The sequence below is a fragment of the Colius striatus genome, chromosome 1 (assembly GCF_028858725.1).
Source record: "Colius striatus isolate bColStr4 chromosome 1, bColStr4.1.hap1, whole genome shotgun sequence".
NCBI lineage: Eukaryota > Metazoa > Chordata > Aves > Coliiformes > Coliidae > Colius > Colius striatus.
The window spans coordinates 37874807-37898121 of record NC_084759.1 but is presented as its reverse complement, the minus strand read 5'-3'; positions in this window follow the sequence as shown (position 1 = coordinate 37898121).

The window sequence follows — 23315 nt, the reverse complement described above, 5'->3', positions numbered from 1 at the left end:
AAATATGAGAGTTGTAAGAAATGAGATTCCAGAGACTAGAGACATGTGAATGAGCTTTGACAGATTTTTAAGCCTATTCTTGTTTATTCATTAAGGTTCTTTATGAACCAGGAACTGAAATAATTAAATTAATGCACCTTCAAAACACCTAATGCCTAACTTTATGACCTTCGTAATGGATCACTGAAAATCTGATAGGACAATCACCAAATTAAAAGTTTGAGTCCTTTCCCAAATATTCATATGTATTTTGGAGTTTGTTCTCTGTATCTATACCACAAAGTTACCAACATGACAATTTTTTAAAAATGTGAGCCTCTGTATTCATAACTCAGCCAGCAGAATTTTTAAACATTAATGAGAATAGAACAGAAATAGAAAAAAATGTCAGTAATATTAAAAAACAGATTTACATTTAAATGGCAGTTAGATACAAATCAGTAAACAAAATATTCATAAAACATCCCACACCTGTAATTGTTATATGCTGGTTTTTGTTGGGTTTGTGTGTGTTTGTGTGTGTGTAAGTATAAATCAATCTCAAATGCTGTCATTATGGGCACTGTTTTGGTTTTGTCATGAGTCTGGATTAAAGACATTTTCCAGATAGCATTTTTTCCACCCTTGAGGTAGAACTTTAAGATAGATAAAGTCAAAAATCTGCTTAAAAATTACTTTTTCTCTTTTTGAATTCTTAACAAAGTCAAGATGTTTAGTTCACATGGGTGCCTACTCAGCATAAGTCTAAAGCTCTTAAGGTTAATCCCATCCTATGCATATACTTGAGGAGAGATGTTAGACTTGACTTCAGTGGTCAGCAAAATCTTGCATATACACCTCCAATAGACAAGTCAAAGAAATATTATGATTGACTTCTAGAATTATTTATCCTGTATCATTCTTATTTTACTTACACTATGTTGGAAACCATAGGATGAGGTTTTGATTTGCTGTGCTTTTAGAATAAAGCATTAAGTAACCTTACCAATATAGCTTGGACATTGAACATCTCAAGGGAAAGCACTCTGATCTGTTTTCGGATCTGATACTTTCATAGCATTTTTGTAGACTAGGATTTTGATCAGAAAAGTGTATTAAAATGTCAGAAAAATAAAAGACATTTCAAAACCAGTAATACAACAGTTGACATTATTTTACCTGTTTTCAGATGAAAAGCTGCCTATTATTGATGCTGTAAATGTGTTTTGGTTTGAATGGATTTATTTCTCAACTTCACTGACAACTCAGAGGGAAAGCAAATAGCATGCAGGAGTACTTAAGCAATAAAATATCAAACTTTAAAATACAAGGGGACTGGGAAATCTCAGTCACTTATTACAAACCACTTCTCCATGGATAATATGGAAGATTATGCTCATATATTAATCTCTGCTGAACTAAAGAAAAAAAAAAAGAGATGTTTCTGATAGTCATACAGCTCAGATACACAGTGCTAGTATTACAGTTCATGTCCAGGTCTATTTTCTGGCTATTTTGCAATTCTAGTATTAAATTTTACAAAACATAATTTTTCTGTAACTTCATTCAGAAGAGGAGGAAATTTTGCTTGTGGATTAAGATCTTCTGAGAGGAGATATCACTCTCTAAAACTACCTGAAAGGGAATTGTAGTGGGATGGAAGTTGATCACTTCTCTCCAGTAATGAATGATAGGACACAAGGAAATAGACTCAAGTTGCACCAGTGGAGGTTTAGATTAGACATTAAGAAGAACTTTTTCACCAAGAGGGTTATTAAGCACTGGAATGAGCTGCCCAGGGAGGTGGTAGGGTCACCAGCCCTATAGATATTTAAAAGATGCATAGATGAGGTGCTGAGGCATATAGTTTACTTTAGTGATGGGCTTGGCAGTGTTAGGTCAGTGGTTGGGCTCAATTTTAAACGTCTTTTCCAGCTGTAATCATTCTACAATTCTATGAAAATCCCAATTTATGTTATTTATGAGAAAGAATTGACTTTTGTTCTTTGTGATGATGATGTACAAAACCTCCTTGAAAACAGTCAGGATATAATACTTCCATTTAGTCATATCCTTCTCCTTGAAGATAACAAGAAAAAAGAGCTTTAGTAATTCTTACACTGCAGTTTGTTTCTCTGAAATACTGTAACTAGCTTCTGTTTTTCCAAGTGCAAAAAGTAACATACCACTCCTTGATAAACTTTAAGAGTGTCATAGACTTCAGATAAGTTTATCAAGTCACTTGACCACATAGAGCCAGGACCTCCCATCAAGCTACCTTTTATTTTACAGACAAAGTGGGAAATGGTGCTTTCTCTCAAGATGTTTATTCTGGTTTCAGACAGCTGATTCAGAGTGTTTTCAGGCTCTCTGTGTTTTAGGACTGCAGTCACCCTAAACCATAAGGTACTAATTTAAGGTATTTCTTCAGGTGCATAGAAGGAACAGGGGTCCAAATGACCAGTGTCTTCTTTAAGAGCCAAGTAACAAGAAAGAAGAAATATTAAAGAGCAAATTTTGGCATATTTCTTCTAAATTTCTCAGGTCTCTTAAAATCTAATTTTCACATGAGATTTTGCAAACATAAACAAAGTCATAAATAATGCACATTTCAAAAAGTTGTGGTAGTCATTAGAATAGTTTCTGCCTTCATAACCTCCTTGTCCCAAGATAATCTTGTAAATGGATTAGAAGATCTGTCAAAGCTTGTTGTCTTGTACCAAAATGATGACAGTAAATGTAATTTAAAAGCACATTCAGAGAGTGAACATTACCATCTATGAACTCTCTCAGAAACATTTCTGTCTTTGATACTATTAAACTGTGGATTTACACTGTCCCCTCCAGGTCTCTCTGCCAGATCCCTCTCCCAGATTCCCCATGTCTTTGGTCTCATAGTGTAGATTTAGATTAAACAGGCATGTTCTGAAACTTACCTTAAAATGAAAAGAACCTAACACCTTCTGAAAGGATTATATACTGGTTGCCAGAGATGGAATTTTTCTGTGCTTTATCAAAAAAATAATGGTTTTCTTAAAATAACTACTTCCTTGAGCTTTCTTCTGCCATACTTTTTTATTTTTAATGTACTGTAGCATTGTGAAACTCTTGCTGTATGGTGGGAATTGCTATTCACGAGGAATCCAGTCTCAGATACATGCACAAAGAGTACATCAAAGAGATCCCCTTCAGAAAACATTTTAAAGAATCATATATAAGGTAAGTAATTTTTAGTCCTGTTTAAGTAAGTGCTGTTTTGTGCTTAAGGTTGTTGTATATTGTATGAAGTGTTGAAAAAACTCTGAAAGATCTTCCTTACTTCCTACTGCCATGCATGCACGCGCAAAATCAGTCAAGCTAGGAAAATACAGAGATAATGAGAAACTAAGCATCTATTTACATTCCCAAGAGGCTCTATTTGTTCAGATGTGATAGTGCCTCTGTAACTATAGAGGTCAAAAGGTGGATTTCACCTGAGTCCTGGGTGAAGGATTATTGATCCAGAAGAAAGGAAAAATAGGGAAGAAAACAAAATAACCTTGTTCTCCAGAGGGGCAAGAAGTACTAAGTCAGATTTATTATTTTTCTAAAGCTTTTCATCCAAAACAAGAAAAGGAAAAAAAACCCAACCCAAAATCAAAATAAACTAAATTCCCACACAAGAAAAATGAAACAAAATATTTAAAATCAGACATGTAAGAAAAGGTTGTCAATATGTAAGACAGATCCTGCCTTTGTGCGGTATTTTTCTGGATAGATGGATAAACTGACAGATATTTACGAGCTTTCTCTTCTGAAGGGATAAAGAGGTTTTCAGGAATGTGGAGTCTCTTACTTTAAAGCTAAAAATATTCTTTAAAAAAAAAAAAGTTTTAACTGATCAGGATTTATTAAGTGGTTTTTTTTTTTTTAAACAACCATTCCCAAGATATTCTGGTAGGTTACTTAAATACATTGAAAGTCACTGCAACCACTAATCAAATGTATGAAGAATTAGCATCTGAACTTGTTTTTTTTGTTGTAATCTGCCTGAATGCTAGGGTAAAAGCTTCTGCTTATTATGTTGTTTTTTGCAAAAACATTTCTTAAACATGTAATATCAGTGTGTATCATTGAAGACTATACTGGAGCATAGTGACATAACTTCTGAATAAAAGTTAGAATTTGTATTCATTAGTTCCTTTCTAATGCCAGTATTATGGGAAGGTAGGCAAAACAAATCTATGTTGGAGCATAAATTTCAGTTAAGAGCACCTCTGATGGGATACAGTTGCTTCTGTTAGAATATAGAGCTGCATTAAATATTTTAACTGGTCCATCCAACAGAGGAACACAGTTTTTATTCTTTCACTGGTCAATATTCTTCTGTTATTTGGTCTGAATTAAAGCCTTATCTGTCTTTTAAAACTATTTGAACTCAGTTTTCAGAAGTCTTTCATTGCATCATTATTTCTTCAACTGAATAAAAAAAGTGGATGGTGATGTATTTTGAACCTAAACAGCTGTGCAGGAGCTATTACAGTATGCATTTGTCGTGGAGTCTTACCAACTGAAACATAAAGTGTAAATTATATACATTGAAAACCCTTGCCAGTGTCTAAATTAATTCATGTTACTCAGAGTGCAAACACAACGCTAATCCTTTGTTTAAGAAATCTGGCTTTCTAGATCAGTTAAATATCAAATATCCCTGCTTTGTGCACAAAGTGCCTTCACGATAAATGAAACATGCCACTCAGATTTTACATTTTATGGAAGCTTCTACATGTTATGGAAACTTTCCATAAAGACTTTTGTGATGACTCGTGGAAAACTTTGAAAGTTCTTCAAAGTAGTTCAGCAAATATTATCAAGTAATTGCTTTTCCTCACATAATCTCTACATACATTGGCTGACCACCAGACATGGCACAATTTCTCTTTATGCTTGAGCATTTTACTCTCTCTGAAGTGCACTGTTTTCATACCTCTCTGTTAATTATACTTCTTTTAGATGACTGTTAACTGGTGAAAAGAAAGGGGGCAGATTTGTGGTAGTGGGAGTAGGCTGTTTAAATATGCTTGCAAAAAACTGGATAAAATTATGTGCCTAAGTTGAGTTAATTTACCACCCATATACTTTTCATATGCAACTGAAAAAGAAGAGAAAATGGATGGAATAAGATAGACAAGAAAATTAAATCATGTGAAGATATCTATAAAGAATTAATTTCAAGTAAAAGATTTATTTTTCTTTCTAACCAAAAAAGGAGAACATTCCATGCAAACAGAATTGGATATGTTATCTATCTCTTTTTCTCTAAGCATCTTTTACTACATACTATCAGAAGTAAAATTTAAGTTTGATTGCAGTTTACAGATACAGTTCGGATGTTCTTATTTTTTAATCTGTATTTTAACAGAAAGGAGAATACCTGTTTCTATGAAAAACTTCATGTGAAATCTAGATATAATAATATAATTTAGAAAAACACATAAATCAACTACCTGTTTGGTTTTTTTGTTCTTTTCTGTTCCAGCACTATTCCCATTTCAAATCAATAAAATAAAGGAAGGAAACAGAGCAGGTATTGACAGTGGCTTCATGACAAAAACTAGTTTGACACTTAAAGTAAGAATATACCTGTGATGTTTAAATACCCTGTGTGTTCTCAAAAATACACTTTTTACAAGCAGCATTTACTATCTGAGATTTTTAGTATGGTTAGAATATTCTTAGAATTTACAAGTAAATCTTTCTCTGAGTATATGAGTTAATTTGAAAATTGGTTTTAAAAATTTACCACTTCCTATCAGAGTTTGACACAAATATTTTAAATAGTAAAATGGTTGTTGAGACTGTTTACTGGTCAAAATCTCATTGAGCATTGGAACACAGCTATTATCTGTTATCCAAAAACTGATATTAGGGTCTTTATTGTTTTTTTTCCCTAGTATTAAACATAAATGTTAATTTCGTTTCAGTGACTTAAAAGATTTATTACTTTTTTTTCAAAATGACAATTTCATTTTCGGACACATGAACCCTATTATTTTTGAGGCAATTTGTTGGCCTAATTGTACTTATTTTAAAATTTTTACTGTTTAAGCTTCTTCCCACTTTCTTTCCTTCTTTCATATACCTACCTTGATTCTACTTTTTTTATATATGAAGGAAAGAGAAATCTCCATAGTACATCTTTTTCTGTCCTTAAAAGAGAACAAGTGTTACATACTCTAAATTTTAATTTAATTTCTTTAGATGCTCCTTATAAAGGACCTCGAAAGTCAGGATCTTTATCCTGTTGATTTAAAAGGTTCCAGAATTTCAAGTTCGTTCTGCTTTTTCATAAATAGGTGGAAATGAGAACACCCTGCTCCAGTCAGCAGTTCAAAGATAGCTGATTAGATTTTACAGAGCAACAAAACTAACAATGTCAAACTTCGAGCACAATTCACATTTCCTCTGAAAAAAGCATCAAGGTTAGTCGAGTAGAATAGAAGTGATAAGAATATAGTTATCAAATGATAAGAATATAGTTATCATTCTTACTATCCATCTGTTATTCTTACCTGTTATCTGTGACAGATTGCTAATGGCAAGAACTTGACAAAAAAAAAAAAGCCAAGGCATAGTAAAGCTAAAACCTTTGGTACTTTGGTAAAACAATTCACCTGGCTAATTGGTTTCTTGGTTCAGGATATTATACAAAATGCAATTGTCTTATGAGTTTTCAGAGTACTGTAGTTAAAAATACTAGCTCTTTTGACTGAAGGAATCAATGACCATATTATTTTACTTAAAATTATGCATTTCTTTAATCTGATACTTGCTCTGATTAAGTTCCCTCCCATCATCTCTGATGAGACATACTGCAGAGTATGAACGATACCTCATGTCATTCCTACACACACAGGTGTACTCTTTAGATTTTCAGCACACATAATTTAGTGAGCTTGAAAAAAAAAATGTAATTTGAAAGTTCTGTGGGATGTCATGTCCAGATATACATTTAGTTTTGTCTGTCCTCTCAAAACTGTTATCATATGTCATGTCAGCATTACTCGTTTTCATATCAAAAGTGTTAAGTTATGCAACACTTACTGAAGAGGTTTGATATTATAAAATGTTGTTTCATTAGTAATTTCTTCATCACATCTAAAACAAACGCAGATTGATTACTCTTCCTTTTTTTCTTGTTTATCTGGAGATTAATCTTTCAAGTTTGATTTAGTGCATTTATTCAAAGAGATTCTTATGAAATATTCTAATAAGAAAGTATTAGGAGTTGCACATTTTTTGTAATTTGACAAAACTGAACATATATCTTACTGATGCTTATATATGAACATTTTTATCTCTAACTTTGAAGTATAGGTCTACATCTATCTGATTTAGAAGTGTTTTATAACAAGTTGGAAATCCTGTACAATTAACATCATGACTCTTTCAGATTATCTAGTTAATGTTGATAGATACAATGATTCAAGGATCCTTCCTGGATAAAAGGACTGGTTGAATTAAGACAAAGGAAACTGCTTCATCAACGAGAAGCCGGGTTAAAATACTGACATTCCTGTAACTCTTACCAAACACAACCAATTCTAGTCTTCATGAAGAAAACGGAGAAAATTACTGTATCCTTAATGCATAAATATGCACATTTACATGCATGTATGTCATGTGCATAAATACATGTTCACTTGTAAGCACAGAACCCATATAAAACAAGGGAAGAAACCCCAAACCAAATTCAAGAACAGGAAAAGGAGCAGGGAATACTGCACTGAATCTTAAAAATCCAAAATTAATAAACCAAGCCAATATGTACGTGCATGTTTATGGTTTCAAGTGAGACTCATCTTTAGTGCCATCTTAGCATAGTCAGATTCCATACAGAGAATGAGAATGCAGTAATGTAAGTTTCTTCTCTTTATCAGTGCTGTCTTTCTCCTTTTCATTTTTATTTGATATATATATAAACATAGGAAAACTCAGAGGTTAGAAAAGACCTTTTTTGGTGTCTAGCAGAAATATTGCTTGTATTTCCCAGAAACATTGCCACCCAACTCAGTTATGAGATTTTATCTTGTGGTACTTATTACATTTTCTCAGCAGGTTGTTATGTTCTCCATGCTCAGCAACAGCCAGCTTGTCGTTTCTATAAAACAACATCTAAGCTGTGTAAAGGATCCATTGTCTGTAGAATCCTAAATAAAGTCCTTACAAATAGGAAGCACTCTCATCAGACACCATCTGATAAGAACACCATAGGAACATCATTGGTTCCTCTGATGGGAGCATTGAGTATCTTTAGCCCAGTCATGTACAACTGTGATAATTGAGGTCTCTCAGCCCAGTCACATTTGGTGTCATTCTGCAGTTTGTTAGCCAGTAGAGATAATACAGCTGTATGGCACCAAAAGGCAACTTGTTCCAAAATGTACAGAAGTGTCACTCTGGAAAAGTTTTTGATGTTTTGCTCATCTCCTCATTTCTTCTTGCGTGCTAATAACTGTTGCCAGAGATTTCTTTCACCTTTTTTCTAACCTTTTTCCACTTTAGTTTGTTAAGAATTTTTCACTTTTTTCATTTTTGCCAAGATACATCATGGAAGTCAAAAGTTTTCATGGAAAATACTAGTTCCAATAACACTTTCTAGGCTTACAGGTGAAATTATTAATTACAGAAGGTCACTGCACAGACTAGCCACAGGCTCATTGGTTCCATTAATCAACTAAAGAATGAACAAAATGTTAATGTCTACATCAAATTATTTAAAGCAAGAATTAAGTTTAACTCTTCTTAAAGTCAAGCAAGTACCCTGGATGCATCAGTCTTTGACAGGATGGTTTGCTTTATGATAAATTTCAGTTTTACAATGGTGGCAAATGAAAATAAATTTCAACCTCTTGACATTATATACATGAAACATAATCCTTGTTTACCAGAAAGTGTTAATATTTCTGAAAAACTCCCTTATTTACATCCCACAGCCCCAATCTACAGCGATCTTCTGCACTCTGACAGCTCAAAAGCTTACTTGTTCTTCTTCACCCTACAGTAATTCAAATAACAACTTTCCGAGTTTAAAATCTAGTGCAGGTCATAGTTATTTTCTGATGTAAATAGTCACAAAGACTCCTTTTCTCTGAATCAGGTAAAAAAGTGATGTTCACTACATTTTCACAGTACAATGGAAAACTAGAAATAAAAGAGTGCTTGACATAAGCACATGAAATATCAAATTCTATCTAAACACATCTAAGGCATAAATCCTACGATTCAACTAACAGTTATATCTCATCCTTCAATTCCCCAAATAAATAAAATAAAATTATACAAATGAGGCAAATAGGAGAGTAAAAGGCTTAATTTCCTTTGCCCCAACACATTACCATTTGAAATGACCAACCATATCCCCAAGAATTACTGGCTGCTACTCCACAGGTATCCCATGGTTTCTGCATTAGATCTGCCAGCTTCTTATACCTTTGATATCTCAGAAATCAAATGACAGTCCAAGCTTCTGTTAAAGCTACTGACTTTGGTTCTGTATAGTTGTTTCTTTTTGACCAAAGATAACATGCAAATATAAGCCCAGAATAGAATTCTTTAGTGCCACAGCCAGTAAGATCATGTAAATCTTCCATGGACTCCTCATTAGTGAAATTGCATTCTCAAAATGTTAGTATGATGTAAAGCAGAATTGCTATGATGTAAGCAGAATTACATCTTTTGATAATTTTTAAATTGAAATCGATAATTCTACTGGTAATTATGTAATCCTACACTCACAATAAAATACACCCTGAAGTTACCTTTAATATTTACATGTACATTTAGAGAATTGGCATTTAAAAGAAAAATTATAAGTTAGCATTTGAAAGTTATGTAAACAGGCATGATTTCATATTTAGATGACACTAGCAATTTCCATGGTCTCTGAGCATTCAGGAAGACTTCAATTCTTAAAATGAGTTTCCAATGCCAAAGAAAAAGTGCAATTTATAGCTCCTGGAACATAAAGCATTTGCTATAATCTTTTTACCTATTAGTTTTTTCTTTCTATTGGATACAAAAGCAGGGGGTTTTAAATATCATTCTCTCCAAACTTTGCAATAAAATGTCTCAGTTCAGAAAACTATACTTACAAACTGTTTAGTTTTGTCCTTGCTTTCTTTTACAGAGGACTCTACATAATTTCTTTCTAAAGTATCTTTTAAGCCGCAGACTAGAAATTTCCTGTGTCACCTGGAAAACAGCTTTAAGCAAAACAAAAAGCCACACCTCATTTGGTATAATAATGTTGAAGTGGAGAATTGTACTGGTGTAAGTTCAGTTTTAATTATGCTGATATATATATCACGCTGGTGCAACTGATAAAGCATGGATAAAACTGTACCAAGCAATAGCCAAAACATTCCTGTGTCATCAGTAATTTTTTTCAGCACAAATCCAAAACATAGCCCTGTACCAGGTACTAGGAAGAAAACTAACTCCATCCTAAATGAAGCCAAGTATAATAATAATATAATATTTATCTGTGCCAGAAGAGCGTGGAATATCATTAAGGACTCGGTAGACAAGTTGCCGAGGAATTTTCTACCAAGCAGTTTGTGAGGTAACTAGCTTTATAGGCTATGGACTAGTTCAATGGCATTTTTGCTTAATGGAGAATGAGCCTAAAAGTGTCAATATTCTGCTTTTAAAAAAGCATCAAGATCATCATGGAGTCATCAGTTAACATATCTCCAGACACTACGAATCTAGAAGGTGCTATCAGACTTTCTTCAGATTACTGTCTCACGTGCTTTTCTCAAGATACATTTTACTTGCCTGACTGTTAGCATCTAGCGTCCCTTAAAAGATTCTAGAGCATATCTTATGTTAGATCCCTGTGATCTGACAGGCTATTTGGATGTCCAAATTACCTTAGACTGTTTCAAATTGTATCAGCCAAGGAAATTTCTGTAACAGAATAGATCTCAAAATCAAAATATTCAATGGAATTTGAGCTGTTATGCTTCACTTGACAGATCTGTTAATTTAACTTATTCCCACGTAGTCTCATGTCATTTTAGATGCCCCATTGAGCTCACTGCGACATCCTATCCATCAGTCCCTGTGGACAACTTGGACATCATAGTGGCACCAGATGTATATGTTGTCTAAACTCTGCCTTTGCTTTCTAACAGCTAGCAATCAATATCTGAGAGTTTTTCTGGAGACCAGTTCACAAATATTCACCGTGTACCAGTTGTGATGCCCTTCAGCTACCTGTCTGGCAGGTATACACAGCAGACTCAATCAGGATATATATCTTCCATGGGTCTTCTGACATACCTACCAACACATTTGGATGTTTTGAACATCTCCAAAGATGCTTATCTGTGGGGCTTTAAACTCCCTGTAGAAATCATTCAATGGAGAAAAATAATCCAGAGGCATTGATCTGAACAGTCTGAGACACCAGTCTTAGGATGGAACTAAGTGAACCTGGAGGCAATTTTCTCAGACTTAAATTGTCAATGCACAGGTTTTTGTCACTGTTTCAAATTCTGTAGGATATCTAAGACTTCCATGTGTAGCTGATAAATCTGTCTTGAGAATAGGGAGATCTGTGTCCTGGAGTGGCAACTGGAACACAGAAAGGTTAGCCAGATGCATTTTTAGTGGTACTGCAAATAGACAGCTGAATGAAGACCTAAACTTTTAGAAACTGAAGCTATGACGGAAGAATTCCCTCACTGGCCTATTGGAAAAGAAGGCTGAAGGTGGCTGGAATTATGTGTATTCTTGAATGAGAACTGAATCTTCAGTCTTTCAAAGAGGATTTTTACACCTGACTCCAGGAGGGGACCAAGGCTAGTGAAATATGACTACACCTACCCAGTGGTAAAATACAAACGGGTATAGTTTCAGATATATCATGGCCATCTCTCTTCTCTGTTGTGTGAATTATCTTCTGAAAATCTCTGAAAGCCCTGTTGTATGGATGTGTGCAAATACATGCAACTTTCTTCATACTCTTATGTGTCTCTATGCTGGGTTCTTTTTTCACTTTTCTAAAGTAAAACTGGTTCATAACTGGCTGGCTTGGAGCATATATAAAGTCTGCATATACATGTGTGTACCTACACATTTTTTTCTTTTTACACGGGAGTTCTGACTTATGGAAAAAAGAAAAAGAGTTTTGAAGGTCTGTTCTATTTAGTAACAAGCAATAGAGCAAGAGGAAACAGCCTCAAGTTGTGCCAGGGGAGGTTCAGATTGGATATGCGGAGGAATTTCTTTACTGAAAGGGTTGTCAGCCATTTGAATGGGTTGCTGAGGGAGGTTGTGGAATCACCGTCCCTGGAGGTATTTAAGAGATGAGTGGATGTTGTACTTGGGGAAATGGTCTAGTGGCGTATAGGGCTGGGACAAAGGCCGGACTAGATGACCTTAAAAGTCTCTTCAGCCGAAACAATTCTATGATTCTATGAAAACAAAACATGAACTAATATAAGACCTCCTAAGGAAAAAAACCTACATTTTATTATAAATGTAAAACAACTTCATAAAAGAGATAATGATGAAGCTCTTCAAATGTGTTTTGATCAATGTAGATGTTTTTTAAAATTTAGAAATTAAATGTACACTTACTATAGTAAGAGTTACTGGTTTTACTAAATCTTTTTAATGGTTGCATCATACAAGATAATTTGTCTCTGCTGTTTCAGGATGCATTCATGACTCCAAATACTACAAAATGTTTTCAAGAAAACATTAAAGGCTGTAAAAGTATTTAAATGCATCGACAGTGAGAAAATCTGGGATTTTTTTCCCCACATTTTTAGAAAATGTATGTAGTCATTCGTTTCAAAATAATTTTTTACTATCCTTGCAAAGCTGTCTGTGTGGGAATGTGTGTAGTGTGTGTTTGTGTGTGAGAGAAAACTAGAGGAAGGGAATACAAACAACCTTTAAGCATTTTACTTTTGTGAAATGTAGGAAAATAACATATTTTCTGGCCATCAAGCTGCCTGCTGGATATAACATCTTGGTACTCACCAGAGACGCATAAATCTTTGGAAATTCTTCCACTAATCATTTTAATCATTTTTCTGTGTGCTAACTTTTGAGTATATTAAAATCATATATAATAAAGTCCAGAACTAGTCTTCTTATATGATATTAATTATGCCCATAAAGACCCCTATGGGAAAGTCAATCCTGATTAAATACTTTCAGCACTATTAGCTATAATAAATCTAATATACAGTTGGCTTTAAGTATTATTTATACATACACAACGATGGGCTTAGAGTTTCCAAATCCTTTGAAGATTTGTTACGTTTTTATTTGTTAGTACAAAGTAATATAATGTGCTTTTGGTGAATGTGAAAGTTACCCAGAAATTCTGTAAACCTACTTTTGTTGTAATTGCCAAGATGTTATCCTGGTAGGTGTAGGCTGAAAAAGAATACTAGTCACGTAGCTTCAAGAAAATCAGGAGACAAATAAATTACTTTTAGGCTGATGATAAATTTCCACTCCACTACCAAGAACAGATTGAATCTTTCATCAATATTTTATAGGTTCAATTATTTTACAATTAGCAGGAATTTTGTTAGAGGAGGAAACCAAGAAGAATCTTTGGTTATCTAGTAATTGTACTAGATAATACAGGTGCAATGTCTAGAAGTCTCTGGTTAAATTAGGTCAGAGTTATATTCAGAGCTGCTGACAAAGTAGTAATAAACAGACAACTTCTATAGAAACTTACAGTCTAGATTCCTCCATATCTCTCTTTTAGGTAGGTTCAATGTTCTTAGGAAATGTTCTTAGGTTGCTTATTCTTACTAAAGACACTGGGACTTCAAGAAACATTGCCCTTGATTGTCTTTCCAGTCTGGAAAGTCCATACCTGTGAACACAGACGAACAGGCTGAGTGTGTACAAGGCCACAAAGACCTGTTGCAGAAATTGACATATAAAGAAATTGGCATCAGAAACATGACTGTCCTTGAGGACACTAGGGAGAACATAACAGGAATACCATTGTACTTTACAATATTTACTTCCTATGCCTTGGGCAGGATAATTTTGCTGCTGATGTGCTGAGAGAGAAACACAATACCATCTTTTTGAGATCTTTCAGTTGTAATATGAGACTTTTGGTTACCACTACTTTTCCAATTGAAGTTACCCAAGTACAACAAATATGCTTCAGTAACAATTTCATTTTAAATACAGTTCAAATTAATAAGCTACCTGCTTTTATGGCAGAACATTTTAAACTTTTACTATTCACCTGATATATTATTTTTAACTTTGAGGCAAAACTTTTCAAAAAATGCTTTGGAAGCAGTCTATAATATAACCCCATCTGACCTGAGGAACTAGTCAAAGTTCAGGATTTGGTGCAGTGTTTCCAGTGACAGAAGAAATTGATTAAACTGGTTTCTGATGCAATTTTGATTGTTCATAAAAGAGAGATAAAGTATTTTTCATCTCTGAACACATGATGACTCAAAGAAGGGTCTTAACTTTTATTTCTTATATCTTATCTCCTGATCAACATACAGTTCCCTGAAAGTCTCCCCACCTCCTCTCATATTCTGCTGCTACTATTTGGCTTCTGCACTTATCCATCACCATTTCTCTGCTTTGCCTGTCTGTTGGTACTTCTACATACACAGTTAAAGACAAGATTCTCAGTGATGCTCTCATTTAATTTAAGTCACATTCTTGAGCAGATTTCACGTACCTTTGCTTGGCCACAGACTTGTCTACTCTGTATATCTGAGTTTCAGAAACCATTACTGGTTTCTACAGTATTAAATTAAGGACCTTGATTATGACTACTAGTTTCAAATTTTCTTATCTTAAAGAAAGCTATATTTACATTTCTGTGGTTGATTTACCAACTGCAGCTGGGTTTAGTAGTATATGACTGGGACAAGCAATCAAGGTGATGACATAAAGCAGGCTCAAAACACTAGCTCAATCATTATCAAACTTCCAGGAAGAAATGGCCTGATTAATGTAGCACTGTTCCATAAAATACCTTAGCAGAGTTCCTAGCAGAGTGTCTTTCAGATACTATTAATATTAAGAATATGTAGATGTAGCTACTCACTAAAAGGGATAAATGGAAGGAGAGCCGAATTTGATTATGCAATCTGATCCATGCCACTTGATTAAAACTTATTTCTGTTTTGGCTTATTTACACATAAATGTGGGAATATATAGCTATTATACATAACTCTGGATTAGAAATGGCAGTCTGTATATTTTTCTTCATCGGTTTAACTATAGAACATGAAGCCTCACCTATGTCTATTCACTCTTTATCTTGTACATACCACATGCAGATAAATGTGAAGAAAAAAAATGATGGTATCTGTACTCAGAGTTCTGCTAAGTTGCAGGAAGCTGGATAAAGTGCGAGAGTCACATGACTATGTCTCAAATGCTTTTTTAACTGAAACATGTCATCCTATCTACTCTATTTTTGTTCATTCTAGTACTCAGATTTAGCCCTTGTGAGACTATGGGACAATCCAGAACAAACACTTTGTGCTCATGATCGTCTTTGTCATAGTTCTGTTACAATCCTGTCCACACTGGGAGCAATAAGATTAGCTATCTATTACCATGTGTTTTGATGAGTCTGAAGTGACCAATTTCAAGATGTCTGTGAGATTATCTCTATAAAGTATAATTATCATGAGCCTATATGACAGCATTTCACTCAGTCTCAGGCTGGGAAATTGTAGTGGTTCTATTTGGCCAGGTTTTGGTTGCAGGGAGAGCTACAGGGCTGGTTTCTTTAAACAAAGAGTTGCCAGAAGCTTCCCCTGTAGCTGATAGAGCTAATGTCAGTCAGTTCTAGGATGGATCCCACAGCCGACCCAGGCCTGGCCAATTAGTGATTGAGGTAATGCCTCAGTGAATAACATATTTGAGAAAGTGAGGCAACTCTACCTCTGCAGGCCATGGAGATCCACAGGGAAGCAGAGATCCACTCAGAGCCCATGGAGGACCCCAGACCGGAGTGGGTGGATGCCCGAAGGAGGCTATGACTCCGTGGGAAACTCACCCTGGAGCAAGTTTCTGGCAGGACCTTGGAGCCTGCCAGAGCAGGTTTGCTGTCAGGACTTGTGATCCTGTGAGGGACTCAAGCAGGAGCAATCTGTTCCTGAGGGACTTTTTTCCCTGTGGATTACCCACGTTGGGGCAGTGTGTGAGAAGCTGCACCTGTGGGAAGACCCCATGCTGGAACAGTTTGTGAAGAACTGTAGCCCATGGGAAGGATCCATGTTGGAGAAGTTTGTGGAGGACTGTCTCCTGTGGGAGGGACCCCACACTGCAGCAGTGGGAAGTGTGAGAAGGCCTCCACCTGAGAAGCAGCAGAAGCAAAGTTCCATCTGTAATGAACTGACCACAATCCCCATCCCCCATCCCCTCTGCTGCTAGGGGGGAAGAAAGGTGAGTCCTGGGAAGAGAGAGGGGTGGGGGAAAGTGTGTTAAGATTTGGTTTTCTTTCTCATTTTCCCTGTTGTTCTAATTGTTCGTTAATAAATCAAACCATTTTTCCCCAGCTGAGTCATTTTTGCCCATGATGCTAATTGCTGAGCAATCTTTCTGTCCTTATCTTGACTCATGACCTGTTATATTTTTCTTTCTCCTGTCCAGTTTAGGAGAGGGAGTGATAGAATGACTTGATGGGAATCTGGCATCCAGCCAGGGCTAAACCACCACAGCTATGAGTGTAAAATTGTACATAACCCTTGCTTAGCCAAAGATATACTGTAACTGAAATGAGGATATCAATTTCTGTCTTGGACCTTTTTTTATGATCAATATTTCCTTTGACTGAGCTAATGTAACTAGTGCTTCATTTCTTCGCAGTCTACCTGCAAGAAATTGTCCCATTAGTTAGTTTCCACCCTTTACTTTGTACATGGTTGAATCAATCACCTAATTAGACAAAATTGATTATAGTTAACTGAAAAGTCATTGTGGCATGTCTTGTGAAGGAGTTTGTGGAAGTATAATAGATAACAGACCTTAATGAGATATTAGACACCTTGCTCATATTTAGAAATTTTAGACAGCTGATGCTGAGTTCAGCTGATCAAACAACTAGGCATCTATTGCTGTTCAAGATGCTATTAGTGTAACTCTTCTTCAGACATAGAAAACAGGTTTTCAGCTGGTATTGTTAAGTGTCTACCAGCTCCATAGAGATGTCTCAGACATCTTTGTGTACTGTTAATGTATAGAGTAGAGCTCCTAGATGACACGAGTGTTACTCAGAATGATTTCAAATCATCCTTTGATTTATTTTGGTTTGTTTTGTTTTTAAATGAATGATTGCCCCAAGACTTTTTTTCTTCATTACTACTGCTCATATATAGATACTGTCACTGATATCTGCGTATTTTCTTAAGCTAATTAAACAGTAGGAGTATTTTATAAACCGGTGTAAATATGCAGACACTTGTGAAAATCTGGAAATGTATCAATATCTTAAATATATATTAAATATATTTCCAATAGGTTGCCTTAGCTTCTAATGCGTGACCTACTCCAGATGGCCCTGCTCTGGCAGAGGGATTGGACTAGATGATTTTTTGAGGTCCCTTCCAACCCTTAAGAATCTGTGGTTCTGTATGCTGGCTGCAAAAAAGTTTGCTCATAGAAAAAATCATCAAGTGATGGATCAGTCAGGTATACATAAACTAAGTAAGTAACTATTTGTAGGTGACAAGAGTAAAATTTTTTCTCAGGTTAGTTGCATTCCCTAGTGCTTGCAATAAATGATGGAAGTTTCATATAAAGATCAATGACACTGAAAACTAGTTTATAACTCAATTTGACAGCTAGTATGATCTCAGAATTGCTCTGCTGTAATGTGCCCCTGTCTTCCTTGGTTAGCAAACATTATCCCAATTACAGCTATGCCAAATATAGGCAGAACAGATGCTCCTCATAACCGACAACTAATTTCTAACTGCAGACTTATAAATAAAAAACACTGATTGCCAATTCAAAGTGCATCACATCAATGGTTAAAAGAGAAAAGAAAAAAATATTTCTTAAACTATGATATGGCCTTATCAAAGCCAAAATCTTTACTGATGTTTCTGGGGAAATGGGATTACAGTGATAGAGCTAGGAAAAGATTAAACTAAAAGGTGCAAGAAATCCTAACTGAGTCTTTTCAAACAAAATTTCCGTTCCTGTTCACTATGATGGAAAAAGGTATATTAAATAGAACAGTTGCAGTAGATGTAAAGTTATAAAACAAATTAATACCTACTGAACAGAATACACCTTTAATTTCCACAAAAGTTAAATCATAAACAACTTAGCAAAGCTGCCAAGATGGACGAGGGAAAAAAAAAACCCACAAAAAATACTTTCTTGCTTTTTTTAATACTAAGCTTTGGGTACTAGGAGTAGTGCATTAATAAATGCTTTCAGAGAGAGGAAAAGTATTTCCTGTGGAACTGTAAGAACAATTGTACCAGATCTCTAGCCCAGTATAATGATACTAAACTCATTTGATAGTGGATGCCTAGGAAACAGAATAAGAATATAGCAGTCTGTATATGTTCTCAGAGTGCTTTATTTTTCTACATTATACTGGTACGGCCACAGATAGTATAGACACAGTGTGTTCAAGATTCTTCTGAATTACAAAGATTAATGTTTCCTTGTTAGCAGAAGCGATTAAAAAAAAAAAGACTATAAAAGTATGAAATTTTAAGAAGAAAAAGAGGGGAAAATGCTGATACAGCAAATTTGATGATACTGACAACTGTGGTTTTCTTTCTGAGGAATCTGACAGTATTTCTCTTTGATCTTCAAGTCAACCTATGTGATTGGAAAAGAAAACAGATTGTTGTTTTTAATTTAATTTAATTAAATGAGCAGTGTAGCATTCTTTAGTCATCAGCAGTACAAGTTCCTCAGGAACAGACAATGAATTAACCTGTTGATCCTTGCCACTGGCTTCAAGCTTAGGACTGGGAACGTAAGTTTGAAAATCCTCACATTAAAAAGAATATTGATGTCATATCTCCTACATAGAAAACTGTATCTTCCTCTTTTGCAGTCCTCATTTCCTCATTTTTCAATTAAAGTGGCAATGGCTGAGTAATGTTGTGTTGCTCTGAGTTTTCAGTGTGTTTTAGCTCTACTAAAGAATATCTCTCACTCCAACTGAGGCCTTGAGCAATGACTATGAGAATTACTAACAAGGCTAAGTATTAAACAAGTGTATAGTAGTTCAGCCGTGCCAAGATAACAACAGTCCTGGCCATTCATGGCAGCTGCATGCTGTGCATCTCGAGAAGTTTCCTAGGGCAATCTTATGTGTCAGCTGTCTCTTCTCAGGATGTTTTGAGGATTATGGACTTGAATTTTGGTACTTAGATTACTTCCGAGTGCTACATTTGGTGCCCATGAGCCTAACAAAGCTTGGATTTGATTTTTTTTTTTCTGCTTTCATGGCTCCTTAACTTCAAGTTGTTTTTTTTGCAATTTTTAGTTGCAGACACTTGGAAGCACAAAATACTCAGAGAGTATTGCAAAATAGTGCTTTATGTGCCAGACATATTTTTGTTTATTTGTTTCCAGTTTTATTCCTACCTAAGTGGTTCAGATAAAGGATATTTTCAGGAAAAGTCATTAAAAGGGCAATTAAGACAAGTTTCCAAGTCTGGATAAATGAAGTCAATTTCTTCAAAGTTTTACAGCCAACAGGAATGACTTTTTATCCTTTACAATATTCAGGAAAATTGATGACACAAAGAACATAAAACTGCATTAAGAGGCAGAGCTGATGCAACAGCACAGATCACAGTCTGTTTAAGAAATTATGTAGATCTCTGACCAAAGTGACAAAATGTTTTTGTCCTACTTATACCAATTGGTTAAGATTGACTAAAGTTAAGTTTTATCTCTTTATTTTCTGGTAGATTGTATAGGTTTGGTGTTGTTAAAAAATATCTTTTTTTCTCATAAATGTTTACACATATGCAAATGGCAGGTGTCAGGAAATGAAGCCAGGCTCTTCTCAGTGGTGTCCAGTGATAGAACAATGGGGCAACAGGTACAAGCTGGAACATAAGAGGATTTCAAAGAAACACAAGGAAAAACTTCTTCACTGTGAGGGTGACAGAACACTGGAATGGGCTGCCCAGAGGGGTTGTGGAATTTTCTTTTCTGGAGAAATTCAAAACCCACCTGGATGAGTTCCTGTATGACCTATTACGGGTGGTCCTGCTGTGGCAGGGGCTTGGACTGATGATTTTTTGAGGTACCTTCCAACTCTTAAGATTCTGTGATTCTAGAGATCTATCTAATTCACTAAATAATCCTGTATCAGATCCTCAGAAAAGAAAAGACTACAGAATAACTAAAATAATTATAAATTTCAGAGTCTGAAACATCAATTTCCACTTCAGAATGAGAAGACTTTGGTTGCCCACTGAAAGATGAAGAAGCTTATGTGGAAGTTTTGCAGAATCCTGGCATTTATGTGGAATATGTGCAGTCAACCTAGCAATTGTGGAACAATTCATTGACTTTTGGTTTTCTTTTTCTCTTTAAACCTATGTAAAAAAGATTACAAAAATATTTAAACTAGGAATTAGCTAGAAGCATAATATGCCATTTCATAAAGTTGTCACATGCTTAGTGTTTGTCTTTCTACTCTTCTCTTAAACTACTGAAGTAGATATAGATGGGAAATATACATAGAATATTATATAAAAGAAGTATATACAATAGAATTACACAACAGAGAGACAAGGAAAGATCTGAAACAGTTTCTGTGCAAAGAAAATGTGAAATCCACCAGACTTCTAAGGCTATGAAAGACATTGCTGGGAAAAAAATGGAAGAGAAAGAAGAAAATATAATGTGATCTGTGACATAAAGTATGACATACAGAAGATAAATAAGGACTGGAAACTTATGCAAGATTTGAATGACACTGAATGAGAAAAAGCAGCTAATATTTTTAATTAAACTAAAGAAAAAACTGTTCCACAAAACATATTGAAGTGGACACCTCAGGTTCAAAACCCAAAATGTGTTCAGGGAAAAAATGGACGAAGTCATAATAAAGGGCAATAAATCGTGATGTTTGGATGTGACCTAAACCTTAAAAAAAAAAAAAAAAAAAGAAAGCAGCAAACTGTAGAGTCAGGAGTTTGGACAGAAGAAAATACTATTCTTTACTTGGCCTGCTATTTATATTATGATGTAGTTGTCATCATGAATTTATGTGGGAGTTTGGTCTAAGTCTATATAAACCTTTGAGTTTTTTTAGAAAATGTGATTTTTCCATTCATAATTTTCTTTTCCTTAATACCTTCTCGCATCTTATCCATCACTATGACTCCTACCTTCCTTTTCAATATTGCTAAAGAGGACAGCTTCTGCAAGTTTCATGGTTAGGCCAAACCAAGGTAGAGTGCTGACTTTGTGCATTTCATTGAAGCTGTATAATCCTCAACCATCACTGAGAGAGAGCCCGAGATCTGGGTAGCAAGAACTTCTGTGTAAGGAGGGGGGATATATGCTCTGAAGCCATCTTCATCATATTTTGACAGAAGGATCAGCCACACACTTCTGGATATTTGGCCTGATGTAAGGGCTCGTTTTTTTTTCCCAGCTCATCCCAATACTGCAATAGTAGTGGACATCAACTCCTCCCTGCTGATTAGGAAGTATAGGCACAATTGTGCAAGAGGACAGGCCAAAGGCAATACTTGTGGAGAAAGCAGTTCCTTGCAATCAGGATGCTTGTTCCTCAATCAAGGATATAAGGATGCAGTGTCATTCCATCCCAGATCCACAGGTTTTCAAATACCTGTTGACACCTGATACTCCTTTTGTCACTATCATCCTTAAAAAAATGGACTGATTTCTCCTGTTCCCTTCTCTTTACCGTACTGAATCCTTCTTATCCCTTATAAGCCTATAAAGCTCCACTGACCCTTTCCACCCCATCATTCCTTATTGACAGATTCAAAACCCCCTAGGTTTCCAAACTTTACTCCTGTCTTTGTGATCAACACTGCCAACCACACAAGACTGAATTTTTCACATCTAGGATGAAAATGAAGTAAATCATCTGCAGGGAAGCACAATTCAATCTTGCACAGATCTGTGAAAATGCAAGAAGGTTGTACTTCCCTGTCTATGACCACTTTTTCTTCTTTTTTTCTTTGTTTTATGCATGCCCAGACATGCATTGGGAATACTATTAGCTACTCCATTGGCTGAAACAGTGTGAGTGGTCATATGAATAGTTCAGTTCTGTTTAAAATTAAAATAACACACAGTCATTTGAACCCTTTCCACATTTCAATTCATACTGATTTTGACAGCAATAGTGCAAAAGACCACTTACAAAGAGTTACTTAATCTCAGATAATGAAAAGTAATCTTTTCAAGGATTCAATCAGGAGTATATTTGGTCTCTGACCATTTTTTTTCTGTTTGTGAGTGTGGTGGTGGTGTGCTGGCTTTTGCACTAGCACAAGAAATTCCAGTAGTCAGATAGAAATTCTGAGTTCTATTGCAGTACACAAACAATTATTACTGTTAGAAATGTAGCTGTAATATCTTGGTGCAGATATTATAAACTGTCTCCATTTATCATGACTTAAGGGAAAGACTGTAGGCCTCATAATCTACAGAAATTTTTTTAATGTGAAAAAAAAATGACACTGTAAAGGTTGCATTAGTCTTTAGTGAGATGTATTCATTCACTTTATTGTATATTTCACCCCTTCCCTAAGAAATGTAGTTCTGCTTCAATGACCTGCTAACATAAATGAGGAATTTAAAATTCTGGAGTGATGAGAAGACCTACTGAAAGGGCCTGTGAATAACAATCCTCACATTATCAGTGAACGTTTTCTAATACCGGATAGTGATCTAGTTGAAACTCCCCTCTGGGAATTCTGTGTTTCCAAGTGCAGAGAGAGAGAACATTCATTTAATTCTTATTGTCCCAGAGATGCTGTAGTTGAAGCTCTGGAAGCATTTCCATGAAAAATTACTTTTTTTCAGGGCTTTATAGCGCAGCGTTTTGTATTTTTCTTTTTTAAAAAAAGCCCACCATGATGGTTTAGAATTTAGTACAGAGTCACAGAGAATATCTTATTTAGTGGTTAAACATAAAATACTTTACGCAAAATATCCAGAGTCTACAGGAATGGAGAAGAATTTATTGACCCTGAAAAAATAATCCTTGTGTCTATTTTGCATGTATGACTTAACATTTTTAATGTGCAGTTATTTAAACAGTTATCTGAAAATCTAGTGATACTTATATGCA